This window comes from Ambystoma mexicanum, chromosome 1p (genome assembly GCF_040938575.1).
Source record: "Ambystoma mexicanum isolate Mex_15411 chromosome 1p, UKY_AmexF1_1, whole genome shotgun sequence".
NCBI lineage: Eukaryota > Metazoa > Chordata > Amphibia > Caudata > Ambystomatidae > Ambystoma > Ambystoma mexicanum.
Window position 1 is genome coordinate 387,623,327 of NC_090921.1, and position 17,199 is coordinate 387,640,525.

General features: G+C 44.6%; 1 protein-coding gene across 3 annotated transcripts in view; it reads left to right on the forward strand.

The window, feature by feature from the left end:
• Positions 1–6,861: 6,861 nt before the first annotated feature.
• Positions 6,862–17,199, forward strand: part of LOC138570755 (SURP and G-patch domain-containing protein 2-like) — a 1,010,309-nt gene continuing 999,971 nt past the window's right edge. Inside the window, exon 1 of one of the 3 annotated variants that reach the window (XM_069649142.1) lies at positions 6,862–7,222. The gene's annotated coding sequence lies outside the window, so the exon portion shown is untranslated. The remainder of the gene's footprint in view (positions 7,223–17,199) is intronic. The other 2 variants (XM_069649143.1, XM_069649145.1) reach the window with 2 other exon arrangements.

The following is a 17,199-nucleotide window of genomic DNA, read 5'->3' on the forward strand; positions in this document are numbered from 1 at the left end:
AAAGCTTTTATTGCGTCTAGTGAGACTATTGCGATCTCCCCCAAGTCTTTTTTTGTGTGTTCTATAACCCGATGAAGTCTCCTAAGGTTATCGGATATGCTCCTACGCGGTACATAGCCTGCTTGATCCGGGTTTATTAGCGTATCAGTGATCCGTTTCATTCTGTTTGCCAGCACAGCCGTAAGGATTTAGCTATCTTGATTTAACATTGACAATGGTCTGAATGATCCACAATCTGTACCTGGGTTATTGGGTTTGGGGAGTGGGATGATGATCGCTTTTCTCAGGGATTCTGGTAGCCGTCCTTTCTCATAAGCCTCGTTTAGCATATCTAACAGTGGGGGGAGCACCTCTTTTCTATATGTTTTATAAAATTTGCTGGGGAGTCCATCAGCCCCTGGAGTCTTACTGGTGGGTAGTTCTGTTACCAACGCCTCCAATTCTTCTAAGGTGATTGGGGCATCTAGTTCCTCTTGCTCTGCAGCGTTTATTCGTGGCAGGCCTATGTCTTCCAGCGTATCCTTTATCTCCCTAGCATCACTACCATCCATATCTTCATACAGTGTGTGATAATAATTTAGGAATTCTCGATTTACCCCCTCTTAGGTGTCAACCAATTGCCCCTCCATTCCTTGTATTACTCTGATCGTGGTTCTAGGGATCTCTCTTTTATACAACCATGCCAGAATCCTTACTGGTTTGTCTCCACTCGCATGTTGCTTTTCTACATATTTCCTGTAATTCAGGTTGCATAGTCTATCCCAGTGTTCTGCACATTCTTGTTGCAGTTGGCTTATAAGTTTGGCATCCTGCTCCCTGCAGCCCCCCCCTACTTTGAGCTATATCTAGCTTGTTTTTGAATTCCTTTAGTGCTCTCAGTATACCTCATTGCAATCCTTTGGATTTGGCCATTGCAATCCCGCTTACCACCACCTTAAAAGCTTCCCATAGGTTGCCGGTCGATTCTACGTTCCCAGTGTTATTCTCAAAGTAATGCACAATCTCCTCTCAGGTCCTCCCTAAAAATGATGTTCTTCAACGCTTCAGCTCTGAGTCGCCAGGTTGGAATGCTGGCTCTGCGAGGATGGTATTGCCATATTAGGACCAGCGGTGAGTGGTCTGATAGGACCTTTGCCTTGTATTCTGCTAGTGTTGTTTCTGCTATTACCTCCTGCGTGACAAAGATATAATCTAGCCTTATATATAGATTCTGTGGGGCCGAATAGTGTGAATATTGCTTTTCTTGTGGGTGATGTGCCCTCCATACAGCCTCTAGCCGAAACTCTAACAGGGTCTGCAAAGCTCTAGCAGCGGGGGTAGGTCTATCTTGTCTGTTATCTGATCTGTCCACTTTTGGCTACAATTAAAGTCACCCCCCCAGATCACAGTTCCGTTTTGATTAATGGACAGTTTCTTATATAGGGCCCTGAAATATGTCACAGTATCTTGATTGGGGGCGCACGTTTTAACAATACATACTTCTTTATTTTCCACCAGCCCCCTCAGCATCACCATCCTCCCGTCTGCTTCAACTGTAGATTGCAGCAACTGAAATGGGACATGCAGTGCCACCCAGGTGATCACCCCTCTGGCATAGGTTGAATATGTTGCTCCAACAAGAGTCCCTCTCCACATTTTCTGGACCATCTATAGTTTGTCTTTTGTGTGGTGGGTCTCCTGTATTAGGGCTATGTACATCATGACGTAATTCCTTTTTAGGTAGCTGTTCAGCCCCCTGACATTCCAAGTAATTATCTTGAGGTCCCCCATTTTCCAGCCACTTCCCGTCCCCCTCTTTGCCTCTTCCCGACTTATTCTTTAGGTGCTGACACCCGCGTAGTAAGCTCTTTCCCCAACTTAAACTACCATTAACCATTACTCACTCAACTTCACCAACAACCCTCCCCCTCCCTTCCTTGCCCCAACTTAGACTCCAACCCACTATTGTTCCTCCCCCATCCCAACTGTTGCCCAGCTCCATCCCTGGATCTCAGGCACCCCCGCATCTAGCCCTTTTCCGGCAATTGCCCGTACTCAAGGCACAGCAGGGAGATTTCACCCTAGTGGCGCTCCTACTACTCTATCTGCCGAGGGTAGGTTGTCTCTATCTTGTAGCTCCTACTTTAATCATCATGCTAAGCGTGCTTGTCACTACCCATTTTACTTTACACAATTAATATTCCAGTCCAACAAGTCCAAGTGTTACATGTTACAATCCCTCAATGCTATCATTTCTAGCTGTGTCCATTCTTATCCCTTTCTACTGTCTCTGCCCCGGACACCCTCACACCTCACTATATCTTGCATGGCATTTAATCACTTATCGTGTTCGTCCTGATCCTGCTCCTCTTCCCGCTCCGGGCAGCCATGCGCGTCCAACCAGTTTGCCACGTCTTCTGGGGTGTCGAAGAAGTGTGCTTTGCCTTTGTGTAAAATCCTGAGCTTTGCGGGATACAAGAGCATGTATTTGAATCTGGCTGTGCGCAGTCTTCTTTTTATCGCCACATAGCTATAGCGCTGTCTCTGCACCAGCATAGTGTAATCAGGGTATGCAGTGATGGTCGCCGATGCCCTTGTTATCGTCCCTCCTTTCCGGAAGAATTCCAGGATCTTCTCCCTATCCCTGTAGTTCAGGATCTTCGCTATGATTGCACGGGGTGGGGGCTCCGGGCTGCGGTCTTCTCATCAGTGCCCTGTGCACGCGTTCAATTGCGAACCCTTGGGAGAGCTTAATAGCTCCTATTTCCTGGATAATCAAGTTCTCCACATAGTCCGTGGGGTCTTGGCTTTCTTCTCCCTCTGGTAGGCCGACCACACATATGTTGTTGTGTCTCGCTCGCCCCTCGGCTTCCTCTGCTCGGTTCTCCAGGTTGGACACCTGTTGTTTCAGTATGTGGACTTCTCTGGCATTATTTGTGCTAGTGTCCGTGTTGCTTTTCACAGTGCTCTCTAGGCCACTCGTCCTCTCTGCAAGCGCTCTGACATCCTGTCTCAGCAGATTGACCTCTATCCCCACTGCGTCGATCTTAGTTTCCAGTGCAGTTTTCAGATCCGCCATCGCTGTTCCCCATGAGGTTTTTAGTTCTGTGATGGCTGCGAGGATCACGTGGTCATCTCTCAGCAGGGCCGCATCTGCAGGTGTAGTAGCCATGGCTTGTGCCGGGGCGGCCGGAGACTGCTGCTACTTGGTGAATATGTACATTGTAGGCTGCTTTCCCTTAACTTTTCCCCCCTTTGAAGACATTGCCCCGCCCGGGCTCTGTGCCAGAACTTGTTTCCTCGGCGGTGTTTGGGTTCTTGTGCTGCCCCTCAGCCTCTTCTATGTGGCTGTGGGCTTCCTATGGCACTGCCAGTCGTGTGCTTTATTGCTTGAGGTTCTGGTCCGCCACGTGGGGAGTCTACTGTTCTTGATCCCTGAACTTCCTGTTTATTCGCTCGGTATGTATCTTAGCACTGCACTGCTCCGGTATTGAAGCCCCCACCCAGCGATCTCGGGGCAGTCCCCTGCGCCTGCCATGTGTGTCATGCACTATAATGCATGATGGTTATTGATCCCGCAACTGGCCTTGCTCACTGGGATAGGGTGTCAGCATACCAGTGTGACACAGTTTCAGAAGTGTCCTTGACAGCCTGCTGTGGTTTGGCGGGGCCTCCAATGCCCTGTTGTTGTCACTGTCTACCTTCAGCGGACCCTATGTGCCCTTTGTCGTGGCAGTGGGTGCTTGTGTTCTTATCCCGAGGGCTGTTCCTTGTGCTCATGTGCTAGCTATGGGGGGTGCACTTCCGCCCTCCTTGTGTACACAGCTAGGATTTTTATTTCCTGCCGTAGGGAAGGGGTTGTCTGCCCCTTTCTTAGCTTCCAAAGTCTTGCCACCCCTCATGCAGCATGTCTGGCCCCCTTTCTTGTCCCGAGCAATCTGCTCTATCCGTTCGCTGCTTTGGGAGTGTTTGTTTGCTGCCGGAGGGGGGGGGCACTGTGGTGGCGCTCTGCTGTGCTCCTCAGGGGATCATGCTGCACCAGCGCTTTAATGATGTGGACTTTGTCTGGCCCGCAAGCGCACCATTGGCATCCTAGTTCCTGGGCGCGCGGCCCCGGCTGCCAGCAGTGGACTCTTCTCGCAGGCTCCTCTCTTGCTGCCGCTGACACCCGCACCTCAATCCGGCGCTCAGGTCGTCCGCCGCCACCTTTATGGACCGCCGCTGCCCCCCCGGACCTCTCCGCGCCCTTCGACTCCTTCGTTCTTCAGTTCTCAGCTATTTCCTAGCGGGCCTGAGGCTCCTCCACGTCCCGGCTCACCTTACCTTGTCCGTGCCTCGGAGCGCAGGGAGTTTTGCTTCGGTGCGCACACGGGTGCACCGGGACCTCGCACCGCAGCCGTCGGACCTCGGGGACACCAGGGCTGGTGATTCGAGACAATCGAGTCACCGGACGTCCCTGTTCTGGTCTGCGTCGTCCTCCCTCTGCTGTGGCTGCTTCACATGAAGGGTGCCAGCTGCACTATCCTCGCTGGCCCCTCGCTCCAACTTCGGCCGTCGCTTGTCCTTTCTTCAGTCACGGGGCGGCCACCACTTTGTTGCCAGCTCGGGATGTCCGCAGAGTGCAACAATGTTGCATAACTTCATCAGTTTCTTCTCAAGTCTTGTATAGTCTTGTGCATCCTAGGCTCCATGTATTCGTAAGGCATCAATTGCATTTTCATGTTGGATTTCCAGCTGAGAGTAAGCGCATTTCATAGGATTGATGTGCGGATGCACGAAGCTCTCCCAGAGAGCAGCCTATTCCATGGCTGCCAAGCTATGCCCCTCCCTTCTGTGTTCTTTTTCTTGGAAACTCTATTAGGTTCCTCTTCTTCCGAGGATATAATCTCGACTTCTTCCTCTGATGATTGACTGTTCCAATCATCCTCATCATATCCCTCTGTTCTGTCAGAGGTTTCATCTCGCCATTTGCGTTCTTTGTCTTTTCGGCTTGCCGCTTTTCTCTTGCCCTTTCATTTCAGTGGCGAGCCAGGGAAAGGGGCAGTGGCCTTTTTGGCCTTGCACGCTTGCTTTCTTCCACCTTTCTCTGTTCCTTGAGCACCTGTCCCTCTAAGGTCTTCCATCCCTTTGGAGAACTTTATCCAGTCTTCCATGGTCACCAGCTGCTGTGAGCTGTACCCCATACTGTGACCCAGGGCCTGATGTAATATTTCCCCCATGCCGGGTTGTATTCTTTTCTGGCTCAGTTGAGCTCTTCCCTCTTCACTTGAGCTGGACATTATTGTATTTGACTGGAAACAGGTGTGCCACTGCTATATAAACCAGGTATCTATAGCATGTACATGTCTTTTGTATATCTATAGGGCAGAATATAATTTATTTAGTGCTCTGGAGGCTTGTATAAACTAGAAAACCTCTTTTTTGCCTGCTTTGACTTTTTCAGCAACTAGGTGGCGCTGTTCTCTGATCCATGTTAACCAATGCTGTTTTATCCCTCACAGGCTTTGTGTCGTGTTACCAGGGAAACCTTGCACGTTCTGTGCGTGCACTCTTGTAAACGTTGATCTCTTCAGTGATCCGATCGATGAGGAATTCTGATAATTCTTTATCTATATAGAATGTCAGACGCTCCGTGTTGCGGGCAACTGAAATGTCACGGAAACGAGGAGCACCAGAACTTTAATAAGTCACTGTTGTGCTCCTCACACTTTTGTGACTGTAGTGGCCCTCTGTCACTGCCTATTGCGGTTGCCGGAATTATTAGTCCCCTCGCGACTGCCCGGATAAATTAAATCAACATATGATCCTTGAGATTTTGCGGATATGTTCCGCCACAATGAAGAACGCTGCGTGCTATCGCTCGCTTCTCTCCTGAATGCCATTAATTTACATAAAAGCACATACATTATACCATCAAGTAAAGTACGGAATACTTAACTGGCTGCCCGAGCAGCAAAGAAAGAGGAGGAAACAAATGGTGTACGGGATTTATAGGGATGGACTATGGTGATTGGTAGTTAATGTCACATGTTTTAAAGTCCAATAACAGATGAACTACAAAAGACTATAAACTGATGGGACTTGTTTTTTCAGCTTTCTGATATTATGGTTATTGCGTTTTAATGATGCTGCTTGAACAGTAAAGTTATGAGAAAGCATAATACAAGCCTCCATTTCTTGACATACAACAATGTCTTTTCCACCAATTCAATTCAACTAGGAAAAACACACCTCCCTCTTCTGGGAGAAAAAGCACCCTCTAACACTGTTCACAAATATTGAACGGGCTGGCTGAGAGATATGGATATACTGTACTTCCTGGAAGTAGCACTTTAAAATGTATTTAATTTTAACCTATGCATTTGCACTATATTGTACTTCACTGATTACATGTACAAGCGTGTCAGTGACACACAAAAAGAACTTCTCATTCAGTAACGTTGAAAACTACCTGCCATACTGTCCCATGTCCTGTTCAACATCACTTCTGATTTATATAGCATCTACCTGCAAAGGGATGTATTCTAAAATAAATCAGACAATAATTACTGCCTAATATTGAAACGTGTATGTGCTATTTCAAACGCTAACAATACTATTGTTAAAACAAAGCAAATTCTGAAAATGTTCTGTAGGAGAAACACGTTCAGCCCAGAAAACACTTTAAACGTGTAGAACAGAGAATTACAAATGTAATTTAATGTGTGTCGGTCCCCCCTTAATCTTAAAATTCAACACAGCACAGAATAGGGCCTTTTTGGTTGAAAATCCCTCTGTTTTCATTGGAATGTAAATGATTCTACGCCCGTTTTATCCACGACCAGCATGGCGCCCAAAGCTGCCTCAATTTCAGCTGGAATGTTAGCCCTCTAGTTTTATATTAGAACTTCGAGTTTGAGACTGGCGGCTGCCATGTTGGAAATTGATGAAAAAACGTTGTCGGAGGGTGAACGGAAGTAGCCGGCGAGCGCGGGGATACTTTTAGCTGGTGAATTGTGAATTCTTGAATTGAGTGCTACGACGAGGTTCGTTACATCTTGTCGGGTCCCTGTTTATGCGGAAGTCATCGCAAACCACTTCCTGGATTGAGTACGGCTTTAAGTCACAAATGGCGACCATGAAAGACCGAAGCAACTGAGCTGCAGATTGGCAGATTGTGTGGTGTTTATCAAGCCGCAGTTGCTGTATAGCCGGGAATCTGTTACCTAAAACACTGAAAACGTACCGGAAGCCTTGTCAGGAAGTAAGAATTCTATTATCCCCTTAAATGTGTCCATTATGCCTTTTCTAGTAGGAATTACTCTTATGTTAGACTGATTTGTTCCCCCCCCCTCCCACACACCCAACTATCATTATCCTTGTTAAACCTTGTCCTTGTAAACAAATAACATGCGTTACATATGTAAACTGGTTACCTCCCTGCACGGTTTCCTGTTTTCTCTTTCTTGGATCGAATGCATGATGTATGCACATGTTGGTATCGTGGATGTCTTTAAGCAAATTCACACACAAAAATCAAAGCGCCACAAATCTCCCCTGATGTCTACAACATAGAACTGTCACCGTAAAAGATCCCAATCACAAATACACTAACTTACAAAACACATAATTGCACAATTGTTTTCCGTGATCAAATTAATACTTTATAGGTTCAACTCTCGCTTCGCCTTTCAACAAGTATGTGTGTGGAGCAGACCCGCGTCTCTCGTGGCGTAATATACATTAGCAATCGTCATGGTGCCACTTTGCTTCCCCAGCCCCCCCTATGTTATGTATTCATGCAGCCCAGGGACAACGTGCTCGCTTTGAAAGCAAGACGACGTGGAGCAACACAGGTTCGATCCACGGGTTTAAGCGCGTTATAAATAACCTATCGTATGTACATTAGTACTCACTGAACAGCCTAGTGCCCATCCCGCCCATATACCTCTCCCTTCTGTTCTTTGTCGTTTATTTTCCGATTTTTTTTTTTCTTACGAAATGTTTGCCTTCTGACATGGCAATTTCTTTAAAGCAAGTATGTTTATTCATTACATTCGGCTGCTGTGTTGCTTAATATTTCAAGTTGGAAAGTTAAGCTTAGTGTTATGACTTACCTTTCCCTATCTACTCTACTCAGTGTGTGTGTGTGTGATGTCACGAGTGTCTGGACATGGAATGTTGGGTGAATGTTCTCTGAATGACAGTTGATGAGGGGCTGGCTAAGAGAGAGGATGGCTGGTGGATGTGTACTTGTAACCTGTGGCCTTACTTTAGCTGCACTGTAACCAAGTAAAAAGTTTCCTTTTGTACCTTTTAGGCTCCTGAGTGATTTGTCAAGGAAACCACTAGGAAAAGCAGTTTATTTTGACTCCTCTAATGAGAGGGGAGTGTACGACCTGAATACATTGTGGGTTATTTAGCGATTCTGTCTTGTGTAAAACTGACAGTCAAAAAATAAAAAACTTCAAGGAATAATCTGTCAAAGGTTGGCGTGGAAAGGTGTATGTGAATGGCAGAATGTTGATCGTGTTTGTGGTAGTCATTGTAAGTACTTAATGGGGAATGTTGTATTAGGGGTTTTACGTAGTTGAGAAAGTCTGTTGGATAACAGGGAGAATGTAGGGAGTACATTTAGGGTGTCTCTATAGAGAATACAGTTGTGCTAGTGTGGGCCCCAGCCAACATTTGCCACTAAACACTGGTTATCTGTGTGTTTCGGGTTGAGCTTGTGGCATGTTTAAGTGCTGCAGGAAATCCATTAAAGTTGTGGTTTTATTACGTAACATTCCTCGAGGCTATTGGAATTGACAGTCTTTAATTTGTTCAGAGTGGTATGGCATTCATATTAGGTACTTGAGAATGTATGAAGCACAAAATACCAAAGCTCTAGAACATGTGTTAATGGTATCAATTCCATAGATGCGTTCGAAAACGTGCCTACGGGAGCATTCTAGACCAATGTTTTTTTTTTTTAACAGACTTTTCAATGCTTGCATAAGCATGTTCCCATAATCAAAGTTTGACTTGGTGTATTCAACAAGCTCACCACACACAGGCTGTTAGGTGTCCATAGTGATTTAGGTTGGCGTCTGAGAACGTTTTCTAAGTTCGTTAAGTGCTTTTATCCATTGAACTGATTGATGAGAGTTGAGGCTCATCTCTGCTTCGAACGGGAGGCTACTTTTTTGGCATTCATGCCAAAGACATAGTTTCTTCCTGGCAACAACTGTTTTCAAGGCCATGAGACGGGATTATTCATAATATGGCAGGGGACAAGGAGGAGCACCTTGGACGTTGGGCCTCGCACAGTCTTTAAAATTCTGATAGATCTCCAGGTCGAGTAACCTAGTTTACTTGCTCGACTGAAGAGATCTATGCTCAACCATGGTGTCTGGTGATATTCATTTGATCAGCGCTTTCTGTAAAATTGTGCATGTCCCCACTTCTTGTTTGGCGAACTGCTACCACCCAGAGGCCAGCCTTGCAGATAGAAACCTTTATTTGACATTTACACCAAAGATTTTTTTTTTTGTTTTTACATGAAATGTCAAAAGTTTAAAACATCCCATTATTTCCATTGTGCTCGCCATGCAAATGCTGCTCTACTGTCGAGTAGATTTTGCAAGGCTTGATCTCGGATATATTTCACTCGCCTTATTCTCCATTCTTCCACCATGTTAAAGCCTCCGATGCTGTGGTGTTAAGCAGTCCGCCTGAGCCTGCTGACACACAAATCCATGTGCACATCATCATTGTGAAAATAAAAAAACAGTCCTTAGTATCTGGGTAGGTTGACGTGTCTAAAGTAGATGTTTAGGAATAACAGCGTGCAACGGCTTGCGGCACAAAAACTAAAGATTAAGGCGTTGGCCGCCCAGGGAAGCTGTTTAAACAAGAAATTCAGATACTTTTCGATAATCCGCGCATAAGAGTTTTATTGTAAAAAGGAAACGGTGGTCCCAGTGATGAAATACAGTGCTGAGGTTTAATTTTTTGCCCTTAAAGGACAATGGTGCAAGTTTGAGGGACTTTGGGACTGCCAGCTAGTGTTCCGGCTCCAGTTCTAAAGTATGGATTGGGTCTTGTGTCTTTAGAAGCGTTGGTTAAATGGAAACTTAAACTTGCTACAAAAAAGATTTGCCTGGCGGAAGAGGGCTCGACCTGGGGCTTGCTTCTAATTCCCCAGCAGGTCTCGTAGATTGGTTCCGTCAGTGCCTTGAAATATTATGTGCTGTGGATTACTTGGTAATGTATCCATTGAAAGTAAGTGGAGAGGTCATGGGAGGTAAACTGGATTGCTGCAATCGATCGGGTTGGGAAGTAACACTTCTTTACCTGCTTGTTGCTAGACACCGGACCCTAAACACGTTACCATATTACTTGAGCAAATGTCCGGGCAATATTGGCGTAGTCAGTGTTTACTCTGCTCCCCACAAACAAAATATTGGGTGCCTGTGGTGGCATAGCTCGCAAGTTAAAATGCTGTAGATTCTGTAAAATGGTGAACTCCTATAGAAACTCTTCAGCATCAGTTGGATAAATTGCCTTGAACTGTCCAGGATATACCAGGCACATTTTTCGCATCTTTTAAAGGAATTTAGAATGGTACATCCGGGCTGTGTCTGGCAATGTGTTTTTACGGACAAATCCTTTAAATGGTCCTTGGCTGCCATAAGTTTTATGAAGGAGATTTTGGCACCCAGTTAAGCAAGTCTCCTGTACAGATTTTTATTAGATTTTTGATCAATTTGGGGGGAGGGGGTCTTTTTATATCATTCCTTGTCAATTCATTTTTAACCTCTTAAGTATTATGCATTGGGGAGGCAAAACGAACGTCCTCTAAGTTTTCCTGTTGTACTGGTAACTTTGAAAGTGTTTCTAAATGTGTATAACCGGTATCAAAAGCAGACCCTAAATTTATTTAAATTTTCTTGAAATATGTTCTTGTATGTGACGTTTCCTGTGTGTATATGTGAATAGTTTTATGAGAACTATAACACATTAAATAAAAAGTAGAGCAGCAGGTAAAGTGATGCTGATTAATGTAACCCATAATATAATTTTAGAGGCTTTGCCATGTACTACTTTTGGTTTTGTGTGTGCTCTCAACGTGCACGTAGAAGAAATGTTTGTGTTGGTGCCTCTGCCGCAAATACAGAGCAGCCACATGGGCACCTTATGGTCCATCTAGGTGTGGCAAGCTCAAACCACCTGTGTGTATGCTTTTATCGTGGTCATGTAGGCAGTAGAGCCGTTAGCTGTGGGCATTGGGTTTTTCACTTTTGGAAGGTCAGATGGCAATTTGGACCGCATATTAACTAAAAGAACAGTGCGCTGCACATAGTAGTTCTAGGCAGATAACTGGTAGAGGACTAACATTACTTCATGTTCCAGTCTCTGCACTCATAACATTGTGCATGCCTGAGAGCATTCAGGCCTTTATTAATACTTTTTGGTCATCCTGCTTGCATGCATGTGATGGAATATTCCATTCATCTTTTATTTGCTTAATACTGCACCCCGCCCCCGCTACCAGCCCTCCACAAACATTCTCACCCTATTTTTCAGCTCTACACCAAAGGACAACTGTCCCACATTGGGGGCATACATTGAGCTCGCTGTGATTATCTTCCCCTGTATTTTTCCTTTTTATGAAGACGTAATGTCTTTCTGGGTTCCTAAATTCCTCACTCTTCATTAACCCCAATTTATTCTACACCACAATAGCCACCCCTCTTTTTTTTGTCGAAGTCGAGGCACTATATATATTACCCACAACCCTAGATTTAAGAGCTGCTTCTTTAGCATGCAATCAGTGAGTTTCCTGTACCATTAGGATATCCAGTATAGCGCACTTGACCCTCAGGTAACTGGGCGCATTGTGTAGGCTGAAACAAATGGCAAATACAAGCAGTTTAATTGTGAAGAGACGCACTCAATATCGAAACTGGCTAAAATCATTCAATTGCATTCGACACCAAGATCATGCAGAACAAATGCTGCGCTTAATAACGCAAAAAGACAGCAAATATACTTGGGAACTAATTAACAACGGTCATTTAAAACAAGCGTTCGCATTATCAAATGGCGTGTCTGCAGCGAGTTGGGTAAAATACTATACATCCGTATTTACATCTTTGGATGTCATCGTAACTGAACCAATGCTGCCAGAGAGGAGCAATTGGAACACTACCGAAACCGCAGATGACATCGAACACGCAATCAAAAAGTTGAAGAACTCGAGGGCGGTGGGCCCGGATGGCATATCTAATATAATGCTAAAAGCAAATAGCAAAAATTGGGCAAATTTCATCAAAGCCTTATTTGATGGAATCGCAGCAACGCTAATTCTAACGGCATCGTGGACATTAGCAGTTATTGTGCCAGTGTTTAAAAAAAGAAATCGTGAAGATCCGGCTAACTACCGGCCTATTGCGCTGCTCGACACCATAGGCAAAATATTCGCCTCGTTATTACAAAAAAAGCTTGCAAGATGGGCCGAAGAAGTGAAATTGATCGACGAAAGGCAAACTGGTTTCACCAAAGGAGTGGGAGTGGAATTAAACCTGCTACTTCTTAACCTGGTAAAGCTAGACGCTCTGAACCGCAAGAAAAGGCTGTTTCTTGCGTTCGTTGACCTTAAACAGGCCTTTGATACTGTCAACCGACAACTGTTATGGAGAATACTCAAGGCCTGGGGTTGCCCATCACAATTACTAGCGCCATTAATGGCACTCCATTCGAATACCACCATTCGTGTTCGTACAAATGCAGAAGGAGACCTATCGGACGAAATTGAAACAACAAAAGGGGTGAAACAGAGTTGTCCGCTAGCCGCTCTCCTATTCAAATTGTTCATCTCGGACCTACCAATAGCCTTGTCACAAACAAGGTCATTTCCACCGACGGTGAATGGCAAACAGCTTAGTTGGTTAATCTATGCTGATGACATTGTCCTACTTGACTCCACAGAAATCGGCCTTCAAAGACTTCTGACAGCCCTACAAGTTTACTTAACTCATCTTCTAGCAATAAAAAATTATTGCCTTTGGACAAAACAGGCAGGCAAAGAAGTCAATATTCACTTGGAAAGTTAATAACGAAGTACTAATGAAAACTGAAGTAATTCGCTACCTCGGAGTGCTGTTCAACACTTCAGTGAGAGAATGGAGTTGGACCCTTGATATCCGATCCCGCATGAAGATTCTCATAAAACAAGGATCGAAATTGCATGCCAAATATGGCAAATTCACCCTGCAACCCATAATAATTTTTTACATGCAAAAAGTAGCGCCAACAGTCATATTTGGAAGTGAGGCAGGATGGAATATAAATGCGGAATTCTGGACTCAAATGGAAGGGTTTTTCTGGCGCAAAGTCCTGAATTGACCTCAATGTCTCTCAATGGTGGCGATCAGGTACGAACTAGGCCTAGATTCTTTACACAATCTAGTGGTCTGGAAGTCACTCTCAGCACTTCGTAAAATGCGTCTTACACCGCCAGTGAAAGCCTATGAGATCCTGAGTGAAAAAAAGAACGATCCGTCAGCTGGTCTATTAAACCAATGGGAAATAAAACTGAAGGCAATCCTATGTGAAGCTAATATTAACATGAATACGTTATTGTCGATGCCTCAGGTAGCAAAAAATAATTCCACCAATGGAACTGGATATCAAATACGAATAAACGATGCGCTTTATCATCAACAATCGACCTGGGATTGTCTTCAAACAGGCTCGGCGATCTACCAAGATACCTCGTGAAATTTTCTTCTCGATACCACAGAAATCAATTTTTGAGACTACGTCTAAATCTCTACAAAACTCGTGAGGTCCTGATGCAAAGGAAAGATCCCTCGACATTCAGCAACATCTGCCGGTTTTGTTTAAAAGACCTAGAAACTAGTAAACATTTGATAACGGAATGCCCAGAAATTGTTGCCCAACGTTCTTTACATCTGGCACGATACGCGCCAAAAAATGGAAACATGCAGGACTGGTGGAGCCATTTAATTTCAGGGATAAATACCCAACTAACCTGTGCCATCATTAACTTTATGGATTTGATTCTACCAAACCCTGAAACGACGAGTGACAATTAGCCACCAGTATAAGCATGTTTCCGCTTGTTGCTTTCTTGCCTGTTTCATCGTTTCATCAATTCCATTTTTTGATTCTTTTTCCTATCCATTGGTTAGCAACATGTAAATCACGGAGGAAATGACAAAAAAGTTTGTTTTTATTTACAAAACTAATGTCAATAAAAAAAATTGTGTAGGTTACAGAAAAGTACATATTACAAAGTACAGGATTGGGATAAGGGTAATGTACAACAGGTGGGTAGACATATAAAGAGGTGGCAGATTACAGTATAATACATAGTACAAGATAAGCAGGTGGGTTAAGTACAACAAATTGCGTTTATACGTGGGTACATCGTGAAGCAGTGGTGGTTTAGGCAGATAAAGTACAGTAGTGTAAGATGGAACTCCCTAAGTAGTAATGATCTCTTCGTAGGGGAGGTAACTCTCCTTGCATTTAGGGAACATACTACCAAATCTAATACTGAATCTGGCATAATGTATTTACGTTGGTTTCCCCTCTAGAGGGCTCTACCGCCGTCTTTGTTGTGTTTCAAACTTCACCCTTAGATCCTGCTAGTTTACGGCAATCTCGTCCCCCCGCCCCTTAAAAAAAAAAAATGCAACATTTCAACTTCTGAGCAAGTGTGTTCAAATCCCCAACTTCTAACTAGACCCGACTCCCACCTCTCCCCCAGCATCAAGTCCTGGTTTGTAACAGTCTTCAGATTCGGAATGGTCCACCAGTAGCGCCATGACCACTGGATCTCCCCTTCTCATGAATACATCTTCTGATCACCCCACATTCTTCCCCATCCCCACTCAAATTTAGAAATTCTCCATCCAAACCATCAATGTCGTCAACAGACCTAAGAATCCACTGCCCAACCCATAAGACCCCACTAGTATTCACTGTTTGATGACCATTCCATGCCTCTACCAACCCTCAACAAGCCCCAGACTCCTCAAAGGTTCCCCCATTTCTCCTATATCCAACATTTTACATCAAAGCATGGCATTGCTCCCAGTCTCCCCATTTTATAAAACCATGTCCTGATCTGAATGTCATATTTTCCCCTGATGAAGGGGTGTTCAATTTTTTAAACTTCAGAGAATGTGGAATGCGTTGTCTGTCTCCTTCTTTGTTTGTTCTCTGGGTTCCCATGTGTTTGTCCTCATTGTCCTGATTCGGATCTTTCTCTTCAACCATCATTTCTCCTCTCACTCTCTGGATGTCATCCTCTGTCTCCAGTTTATATTTACACCCGTCGTATTCAAGTGAAATGTCCCCCTATCTTTAAGCCAGTGCGTAAGAGGAGGAACACACAACCCCCTTCTTGCCAGAGTAAATGTTGAGAGATCTTGAAAAATCGAGATGCGCGCTGTCCTGTATTCAGTTGGTCCTTCTTTTCTCACCTTCTTCAAGATCTTTGCCTTCTCCGCTTAATAGTGAAAGCGGGCGAACCCGGATCGAGGTCCCCTGCTGCCACCACCACCTGCCCTGTGTGCTCGATCGATGGTGGGCTCGTAAGTAGTATCCGCATCAAACAGTGCCTTAACCACTTCGTTATTGGCTATTATCTCTTTCCATCTTCCCCCTTCTTTTCAGGACACCCAAAAAAATGTAGGTTGTTCTGTCTCTCTCTATTTTCAAAGTCATTCATTTTTAAGGCAAGTTCATCTTCTCGTGTCTCCACCTCCTTAGAGTTGCATGTCTGTCTGAGTCTCCATAACATCTACTGAGAACTGATTTGGCTTGGAGACCCGGAATCCTGTTGTCCGTTGTGTGTAGTCTACGATATAGTTCCTGCCTGTGCCCAATGTCTGAGCGAATGCCCCTTAATTTCCTCCCAACAGGGCCGCTCTGTCTTTCTTCGTGGACATGTAACCCTCAGCCATCCTTAGTGTTTGGTTGTTTTGTTTATTTTATTTGTATGGCGCACCCAACCCAGAGGAATTTGAGCACCTTTCACAAGGAGGTTACAAGTATACTTCCAGCTTCGTTACAGTAGATGCAAAATACAATGAGATATACAAGAAAGGTGAGGAGGTATATACAGAAAAGTACAAAAGTTGAAGAGAATAAATAGGTAGTCAGCTTGGAGTTACATAGCAGAGTTGAGAAGTCGGATATCCTCGTAGGTACAGGAGTGACACTATCCAGTTGTGTCATTAGTAACCAGTTACTTTATAGCGTTGCACCAGAACATGAAGAAGGGTTGGTTAGCTCGCAGTGAAGGAGGTAGGGTGTTCCATGCTTGTGCTGCCTTAACAGTGAAGCCACCCAAACCCCCCCCCCCCCCACCTCCCCAACCCCCCCTCCTTTCTTGGAAGGGTAAATGGGGGGGGCTACTTTATTAAGGCATTTATGTGTGGGGGCTACTTTATTAAGGCATTTATGTGTAAGTGATAAGGTTTTGAGTTTTGAGCATACTTTTGTCCTTAGTAGAGAGCCATTTGTTCTGTCTCGTCAAGTGCGAGATGTGTTCTCTCCTTCGTATGCCATGAGCTGCTCTGAGAGCATTATTTTGTAAAACTTGGATTTTATTGTTAATGTATTTACTCGCCCCCAAGTACAGAGCATTACAATAATCCAGTTTAGAGAGGATAAGTGCTCTAGCTAGGATTGTTCAACTTTCCTTGGCCAAACATGGTTTGCCAGCCCTAATCGGCTTACTAGTGTAAGCTGTAGGGAATGCCATGGCATGGACTTGCTTGTTGAAAGGTGAAGCCAGAGTCGAGGTAAAAACCTAGAGTTTTTACTTCTTTTACCACTTTAATAGGGTTACCATCAATATTGAAGGAGGTCTAGTTCGAGCTCATTTTGTTGAGGTTGGTTGTTCCGAGTATTAAGAGCTATATCTTGTCATCATTCAGGCATAGGCCTTGTGGGCCATCCAGGCCTGGATGATGAGGTATATTTTATTCACCAAGTCCTTGTCATAATCTCCTGTCGGATGTATGAGGATCTGGCTGTCATCTGCATAGTTAGTGTAGGTGACACCCAGATGATCTAGGCCATCGAACAATGGTTTTGTGAATATATTGTACATGGTGGGAGAGACCCACAAGAACCTCGTGGCACACCACAGGTTATCTGGATGGGATCAGCAGCTGCTAGTAGGGAGAATAATCTCATAATCCTGTTCAAAAAGGA